General features: G+C 37.4%; 3 non-coding genes across 3 annotated transcripts; all 3 read right to left on the bottom strand.

The window, feature by feature from the left end:
* Positions 1–1,487: 1,487 nt before the first annotated feature.
* On the bottom strand, positions 1,488–5,426 carry LOC117149244. Its single transcript, XR_004460145.1, has one exon. It is a non-coding gene; the product is annotated as a large subunit ribosomal RNA (ribosomal RNA).
* Positions 5,427–5,817: 391 nt separating this feature from the next.
* LOC117149241 lies at positions 5,818–5,996 on the bottom strand. Its single transcript, XR_004460142.1, has one exon. It is a non-coding gene; the product is annotated as a 5.8S ribosomal RNA (ribosomal RNA).
* Positions 5,997–6,682: 686 nt separating this feature from the next.
* Positions 6,683–8,672, bottom strand: LOC117149243. Its single transcript, XR_004460144.1, has one exon. It is a non-coding gene; the product is annotated as a small subunit ribosomal RNA (ribosomal RNA).
* Positions 8,673–9,700: the final 1,028 nt, after the last annotated feature.

Here is a 9,700-nt window from a genome sequence, read left to right as displayed (position 1 = left end):
GCAATAAGCCTACCCAGACTGATCAGAGCTGGAGTTCCGCAAGGCAGTGTGCTCGGACCAATACTGTACACCCTTTACACCGCAGACCTTCCCATAATCCCCTCCAGGAACCTAACTATAGCGACTTATGCAGATGACACGGCTTTCCTCGCCTCCTCATCCGACCCACGAGAAGCCTCCGAAACAATCCAAAGGCAAATGGACGCGCTACATCCCTGGCTCAGCAGGTGGAACATCGTAGTGAACGCGGAAAAATCTACCCAAACAACATTTGCACTAAGGAGAGGAGACTGCCCACCGGTCACGCTAAACGGAGTCATCATTCCCAACGCACCCGCACCCAAGTACCTAGGACTTACCCTGGACCGCAGGCTCACTTGGCGTCCCCACATCGTCAGCAAACGCATACAGGCCGATGCGCGTCTGAGGCAGATGCATTGGCTTATTGGGAGAGGGTCCAAGCTAAGGCAGAACCACAAAATCCTGGTGTACAAGGCAATTCTCAAGCCCATCTGGACCTACGGGATACAGCTATGGGGCACGGCAAGCCACACGAATCGCCTGCGTATACAGCGGTTCCAGAATAGGTGCTTGAGAATTGCCTGTAATGCGCATCCCTACCACGAGAATGTCGCCATACATAGGGAACTTGGAATCCCACAAGTCGCTGATGAAATCTCCAGGCTCAGCGAGAGATACCTGAAAAGGCTCGAAAACCACCCTAACCACCTCGCCACCAACCTGTTAGACAATAGCCAAACAAGCAGACGTCTCATGAGGAGACACCCTCTCGATCTTCCACAACAATAGACAACACATATAAAACCCGCACAAATACATGTACAATAGTATCCCTTAAGCTAATGTTCCCCCGCAAAACCATTTAATTATTGTCCACTAGGACAGATTTTAAATAAATAAACGCACGCTAAAAAAAAAAAAAAAAAAAAAACCTTGGCAACTTGACACAATTCATTAAAGTCGACAATATCATATGCGTCACGACGAGGTATTTGGCAACTTGATACAATTCTTTAAAGTTTTTATATCTGATAGGGACAATATCATATGCGTCACTAAATTGATGACGAGGTTTGGCAACTTGACACAATTCATTAAAGTCTTTATATTAATTATATGATGACTGCGTCACTAAATTGATGACGAGGTATTTGGCAACGATTATATGATAGGGACAATATCATATGCGTCACTAAATTGATGACGAGGTGTTTGGCAACTTGACACAATTCATTAAAGTCTTTATATTAATTATATGATAGGGACAATATCATATGCGTCACTAAATTGATGACGAGGTATTTGGAATTCTTTAAAGGGATGATGCGTCACGACGAGGTATTTGGCAACTTGATATAATTCTTTAAAGTCTTTATATCAAAAATTATATGATAGGGACAATATCATATGCGTCACTAAATTGATGACGAGGTGTTTGTTTGGCTACAGGAAAAATCATTTATTTATCGAATCATCAAGCAAAGGATAAGCTTCAGTGGATCGCAGTATGGCAGCTGCTCAACCACTTACAACACCTTGCCTGTTACAAAAGTCGTTTACAATTGATTCTAGGCTTTGTCATTGTATTAAATAATGCTTTTATATGTAACTAGCGCGGCATCAGGTGATCGAAGATCCTCCTAATTTACTATGTTACAAATTACATTGGCATCACATCCATTGTCGTTTATAAAATAAATTATAAACTTTAAATGGTTTAGAAGCCATACAATGCAAATTGCCCCTTATTTATCATTGCAGTCCAGCACGGATACCTTAGAGGCGTTCAGGCATAATCCAACGGACGTAGCGTCATACCACTGTTCGCTCGAACAAGTATTGTGCCATTGGTCCGTACCTGCGGTTCCTCTCGTACTACGCAGGAATGCTGTCGCAACAACGTTTTGTCATTAGTAGGGTAAAACTAACCTGTCTCACGACGGTCTAAACCCAGCTCACGTTCCCTTGCATGGGGTGAACAATCCAACGCTTGGTGAATTTTGCTTCACAATGATAGGAAGAGCCGACATCGAAGGATCAAAAAGCGACGTCGCTATGAACGCTTGGCCGCCACAAGCCAGTTATCCCTATGGTAACTTTTCTGACACCTCTTGTTAAAAACTCTTTAAACCAAAAGGATCGATAGGCCGAGCTTTTGCTGTCCCTGTGTGTACTGAACACCGAGATCAAGTCAGCATTTGCCCTTTTGCTCTATGTGTGGTTTCTGTCCGCACTGAGCTGGCCTTGGGACACCTCCGTTATTATTTGAGAGATGTACCGCCCCAGTCAAACTCCCTACCTGGCAATGTCCTTGAATTGGATCATACCTGAGTAATTGGAGTTATACCAAATTTTCAAATCAAAAATACATAAATGCATCGTTTTATTAAAGAATTTGTTTGCGATTATATAACAAACTCGTGATACTTTGATCAAGAAGCTTGCATCAAAACCCAATACCATAAGATATAATAAATATATCCGTATAATGGCTAGGAAATGATACACGTTCCATTTAATCAAGTAAGTAAGGAAACAATAAGAGTAGTGGTATTTCATTGACGATACCAAACCGAGGTCTAATATCTCCCACTTATTCTACACCTCTTATGTCTCCTTACACTGCCAGATTAGAGTCAAGCTCAAAAGGGTCTTCTTTCCCCGCTAATTATTCCAAGCCCGTTCCCTTGCTCGCTAGATAGTAGATAGGGACAGTAGGAATCTCGTTAATCCATTCATGCGCGTCACTAATTAGATGACGAGGCATTTGGCTACCTTAAGAGAGTCATAGTTACTCCCGCCGTTGACCCGCGCTTACTTGAATTTCTTCACTTTGACATTCAGAGCACTGGGCAGAAATCACATTGTGTCAACACCCGCTAGGGCCATCACAATGCTTTGTTTTAATTAGACAGTCGGATTCCCCAAGTCCGTGCCAGTTCTGAATTGATTGTTAATTGATAATCGTTATAATTGATAAGAACTAATTGGTTTAACCAAATAGTATTCTTAAAAATTTTAGCAAGAAAGTTCCACAATTGGCTACGTAACTAAACTATCCGGGGAACAAGTAACTAACATAAATGCTAGAAACTCTATTTACCCAGAACGAGCACATAAACCATGTTATTGTTTCCCAATCAAGCCCGACTATCTCAATCTTCAGAGCCAATCCTTATCCCGAAGTTACGGATCTAATTTGCCGACTTCCCTTACCTACATTATTCTATCGACTAGAGACTCTTCACCTTGGAGACCAGCTGCGGATATTGGTACGGCCCTTGAGAAGTTTGCGTGTCCCCACCATAAATTTTCAAGGTCCGAGGAGAAAATATCGACACAACAGTATATGTCATGCTTCTAGCCCATCTACCATATCTCTCTGCGAAAGACTTCCATGGTAGTACGGCTATAAAACAGAAAAGAAAACTCTTCCGATATCTCTCGACGGCTTCTTTATGGTCGTTCCTGTTGCCAGGATGAGCACGAGGCCCATATTTAATAACAAACGGATACTCAACAGGTTACGGAATTGGAACCGTATTCCCTTTCGTTCAAAATTATTCAAGTGTATTATATTCGCTTTGTTTATATAGTTAGGCATTTTTGTTTTACTTGAAAATTTTCGGCTTTCGCCTTGAACTTAGGACCGACTAACTCGTGATCAACCACTGTTCACACGAAACCCTTCTCCACTTCAGTCCTCCAAGGTCTCATTCGATTATTTGCTACTACCACCAAGATCTGTACCAATGGCAGCTCCATGCAGGCTTACGCCAAACACTTCTACGCATACCATTGTACCTTCCTACTCACTAAAGTTTCAAAATTTATATCACAAGTAATATAAATCATCTACTTTAGCGGTAATGTATAGGTATACAACTTAAGCGCCATCCATTTTAAGGGCTAGTTGCTTCGGCAGGTGAGTTGTTACACACTCCTTAGCGGATTTCGACTTCCATGATCACCGTCCTGCTGTTTTAAGCAACCAACGCCTTTCATGGTATCTGCATGAGTTGTTAATTTGGGCACCGTAACATTACGTTGGTTCATCCCACAGCGCCAGTTCTGCTTACCAAAAGTGGCCCACTGGGCACATTATATCATAACCTTGAACTTCATATCAAAAGTTAAGGTTCTTACCCATTTAAAGTTTGAGAATAGGTTAAGATCGTTTCGACCCTAAGGCCTCTAATCATTCGCTTTACCAGATAAGATTATTTTATATAATATTAAAATGCACCAGCTATCCTGAGGGAAACTTCGGAAGGAACCAGCTACTAGATGGTTCGATTGGTCTTTCGCCCCTATACTCAATTCTGACAATCGATTTGCACGTCAGAACTGTTTCGGTCTTCCATCAGGGTTTCCCCTGACTTCAACCTGATCAAGTATAGTTCACCATCTTTCGGGTCACAGCATATATGCTCAAGGTACGTTCCAGTTAGAGGCATAAATAATAAATATACATTATACATAACTATATAGAACGCCCCGGGATTTGTTAATTAGCTATAAATAGCTAAAAAACTAATCCCATTATTAGTCAAGTTAATTACGCTATTAGGTTTACATCCCAATAACTTGCACATATGTTAGACTTGGTCCGTGTTTCAAGACGGGTCCCGAAGGTATCCTGAATCTTTCGCATTGTTAATCATACAAGAGCATATAATAACACAAAAAATCAATGATAATTATGCCATTATATAATTCCGAAAAAATTAACGCTCTGTAATAATATAAATCTATCAGCACTTTATCAAATTAATAACATTTATTCTGTGTTAAAATGCAAGCAATTTAATTGGAATAAACTATAAGTTATATTTTATGATAAATTTGGGATATGCTAATAGATTACAATGTCCTTATATGGAAAAAATGCACATTATTCTTAATAATATTATTTAAATATTACAATTTTAATGATGAATTTTCCATAACGGATATTCAGGTTCATCGGGCTTTAACCTAAGCAGTTTCACGTACTGTTTAACTCTCTATTCAGAGTTCTTTTCAACTTTCCCTCACGGTACTTGTTTACTATCGGTCTCATGGTTATATTTAGTTTTAGATGGAGTTTACCACCCACTTAGTGCTGCACTATCAAGCAACACGACTCTTTGGAAACATCATCTAGTAATCATTAACGTTATACGGGCCTGGCACCCTCTATGGGTAAATGGCCTCATTTAAGAAGGACTTAAATCATTAATTTCTCATACTAGAATATTGACGCTCCATACACTGCATCTCACATTTGCCATATAGACAAAGTGACTTAGTGCTGAACTGTTTTCTTTTCGCTCGCCGCTACTAAGAAAATCCTTGTTAGTTTCTTTTCCTCCCCTAATTAATATGCTTAAATTCAGGGGGTAGTCCCATATGAGTTGAGGTTGTATATATAACTATTTTTGCCATAAATTCTTTATATATAAATGATAAAACAATCAATTAAATTCGTTATAAATAGTTCCAATAGTTCTTGTAAGCAAAGTTTTTTTATCCATTTAACGAACCAACGAAGAATAATAACAAAACCAAGATTTTTCTTTTTCCGAATCATTAATAAGAGACAATTCTAGATGAAAAATATTTCAATTTTTTATGCTAGACATTTCTCAGTATTATTTGATTGAAAAAGAAAATATTTCTCTTCGTTTTTCACATTCAAATGTGAGATAATGTTTTTCATTTCTTTTTTAATATTATGAATAAATCATTATTTAATCCAATAATATACCATATGCTTATAAAAAATTTATAAACAACTTAATTAGCATAGTCTTACAACCCTCAACCATATGTAGTCCAAGCAGCACTATAAAATTAATTAAAGTACATAACAGCATGGACTGCGATATGCGTTCAAAATGTCGATGTTCATGTGTCCTGCAGTTCACACGATGACGCACAGTTTGCTGCGTTCTTCATCGACCCATGAGCCGAGTGATCCACCGCTTAGAGTTTTATAATTCATTTTTATATAATATCAATATTGTTTTTATTGAAAGAAATTAAAAATACACCATTTTACTGGCATATATCAATTCCTTCAATAAATTTATTTTTATACCTAAAAATAAATGTTGCGATATGTCTTAGTTTCATATAAGCATTATGTATCATAAAAATCTGGTTATGGTTTGCTATTTTGGGTGACACATACTGCAAAATTTATATAAAACATTAACCTGATGGATGACAGGTACAAACATTGTATATTTTAGGTTGTTGCATTAGCCAACGTATGCTCATAACATAGATGAACAATACATATTCGCAACGCGTGTATATTATGGTCCATATACACACACACTTATTTTGAATACCACATTCAAAATTATTTTAATTTTAATTCGACTTCTACTTTCAAATTTTGTTCAGTTTCTTCGATTTCCATTTTCGAGAATTTGTTTTTATAGGAAACGCCATTGTTGTAGTAGGTACTGCCACAAATACGCACAACAACATTAATAATGTTAAAGTCTTTTTATGAGGTTGCCAAGCCCCACATATAAAATAAAAGCCATCTTCATTTTATTTTGACTTTAACTTTTGATTCCGTGGAATCATTTTGTAATATTTTTATTTTGGTAAATTGTATTTATTTGTATTATAACAAATGTTTATTAACGATAAGGATATTATACAATAATGATCCTTCCGCAGGTTCACCTACGGAAACCTTGTTACGACTTTTACTTCCTCTAAATAATCAAGTTCGGTCAACTTTTGCGAAACAACCGTAACACGCAAGGCGTCACAGTGATCACGTCCGGAGACCTCACTAAATAATTCAATCGGTAGTAGCGACGGGCGGTGTGTACAAAGGGCAGGACGTAATCAATGCGAGTTAATGACTCACACTTACTGGGAATTCCAAGTTCATGTGAACAGTTTCAGTTCACAATCCCAAGCATGAAAGTGGTTCAGCGGTTTACCCGGACCTCTCGGTCTAGGAAATACACGTTGATACTTTCATTGTAGCGCGCGTGCAGCCCAGGACATCTAAGGGCATCACAGACCTGTTATTGCTCAATCTCATTATTGCTAGACGCAATTTGTCCATTTAAGAAGCTAGTGTCCTTATAATGGGACAAACCAACAGGTACGGCTCCACTTACATAAACACATTCAAACACAATAAACATTTTACTGCCACCATGAATGAAGGCTACATAAGCTTCAGCACCATAATCCTGAAGATATCTATTTAATATATTTGAGTCTCGTTCGTTATCGGAATTAACCAGACAAATCACTCCACGAACTAAGAACGGCCATGCACCACCACCCATAGATTCGAGAAAGAGCTATCAATCTGTCTTACACACTTATGTTCGGACCTGGTAAGTTTTCCCGTGTTGAGTCAAATTAAGCCGCAGGCTCCACTCCTGGTGGTGCCCTTCCGTCAATTCCTTTAAGTTTCAGCTTTGCAACCATACTTCCCCCGGAGCCCAAAAGCTTTGGTTTCCCGGGAAGCGACTGAGAGAGCCATAAAAGTAGCTACACCCAATTGCTAGCTGGCATCGTTTATGGTTAGAACTAGGGCGGTATCTGATCGCCTTCGAACCTCTAACTTTCGTTCTTGATTAATGAAAACATTTGGCAAATGCTTTCGCTTAAGTTAGTCTTACGACGGTCCAAGAATTTCACCTCTCGCGTCGTAATACTAATGCCCCCAAACTGCTTCTATTAATCATTACCTCTTGATCTGAAAACCAATGAAAGCAGAACAGAGGTCTTATTTCATTATCCCATGCACAGAATATTCAGGCATTTGAAGCCTGCTTTAAGCACTCTAATTTGTTCAAAGTAATAGTACCGGCCCACAATAACACTCGTTTAAGAGCACTAGTGCAGGTTTTTAAATAGGAGGAACATATGAAAAAATACAAGTATTTAATCACATATAAGAACTCCACCGGTAATACGCTTACATACATAAAGGTATAGTACTAACCACAATTGTAAGTTGTACTACCCGTATGAAGCACAAGTTCAACTACGAACGTTTTAACCGCAACAACTTTAATATACGCTATTGGAGCTGGAATTACCGCGGCTGCTGGCACCAGACTTGCCCTCCAATTGGTCCTTGTTAAAGGATTTAAAGTGTACTCATTCCAATTACAGGGCCTCGGATATGAGTCCTGTATTGTTATTTTTCGTCACTACCTCCCCGAGCTGGGAGTGGGTAATTTACGCGCCTGCTGCCTTCCTTAGATGTGGTAGCCGTTTCTCAGGCTCCCTCTCCGGAATCGAACCCTGATTCCCCGTTACCCGTTGCAACCATGGTAGTCCTAGATACTACCATCAAAAGTTGATAGGGCAGACATTTGAAAGATCTGTCGTCGGTACAAGACCATACGATCTGCATGTTATCTAGAGTTCAACCAATATAACGATCTTGCGATCGCTTGGTTTTAGCCTAATAAAAGCACATGTCCCATAAGGTTCATTTTAATTGCATGTATTAGCTCTAGAATTACCACAGTTATCCAAGTAACTGTTAACGATCTAAGGAACCATAACTGATATAATGAGCCTTTTGCGGTTTCACTTTTAATTCGTGTGTACTTAGACATGCATGGCTTAATCTTTGAGACAAGCATATAACTACTGGCAGGATCAACCAGAATAATGTTTTTCCTTCATATTCCATTCATATATTTTGAATCGAAATAAGCAATATAATAGATATATAGATATATAGATTTTTCACTTTATATAATTCCATGATTTTTATTATATTGAATAAAATTCAATATTTCGCCTTTGGGTAAAATTTTAAATATATAAGTAAAAAAATCCATTCGATTACGGCCATTTTTATATAGCATTCGTAATCCATATTTTCATTTTTAATTTATACTTGTTTTACCAATATAACAAGAATTTCATCTAATTATTGTAATATATATATTTCTATAATTTTATCTTTTTATACATACATATTTCATTATAAAATATCATTTTATTTCCAACATACATAATTATTGTATCCACACATGTACAATTTTTGTTTAACCAATATAAATATTAAGTTAAATCATTTGCATTTTGAAGATAAATTTAAAATTTATCTCTTTTCATATATCTCTGGTAATATATAACATAAAACCAAGCGCATATGATAATATTTCCACATTTAATATATAATTTTATATTTCTTTCATAAGAATCCATATTTGTATTATACCGTAACGATATAATAATCCAACTATACGGCAGGTAATAAATTAATATTTGCCTGCCTCCAAAAATTAACGATAATATATGGAAACGATTTGTTATTCTATATATAATAGAAACTTGACTTTTGTTTCAACGATATTATCTATAAAGCGTATATTCCTATTATCCGCGGAGCCAAGTCCCGTGTTCTATAGAACTGAGAAACAAATTTGTACGGATAATAATATACTTTATTGTATGTAACCAATATAAACATAATCCGAAATAAATATTTCGAATAATGCGGGAGGTCGGCAACCACTGCCTACCTATAGTAGTTTTTGAACCCGCTCCTCAAAGCGGGTATTTTCAATTCCGTTTGCCACCCAACATACGGGCTATTCTCTTATATATTAAGAGATTATAGGAACATTTCATTTTTTTTCCATTATTCATATATAATATGATTATTTTTTCCCTTATACATATAATA

Source organism: Drosophila mauritiana, unplaced genomic scaffold, assembly GCF_004382145.1.
Source record: "Drosophila mauritiana strain mau12 unplaced genomic scaffold, ASM438214v1 U_18, whole genome shotgun sequence".
In the NCBI taxonomy this organism is placed as follows: Eukaryota; Metazoa; Arthropoda; class Insecta; order Diptera; family Drosophilidae; genus Drosophila; species Drosophila mauritiana.
The sequence above is the reverse complement of the archived record's forward strand: the minus strand, read 5'-3'. Positions and strand labels throughout refer to the sequence as shown.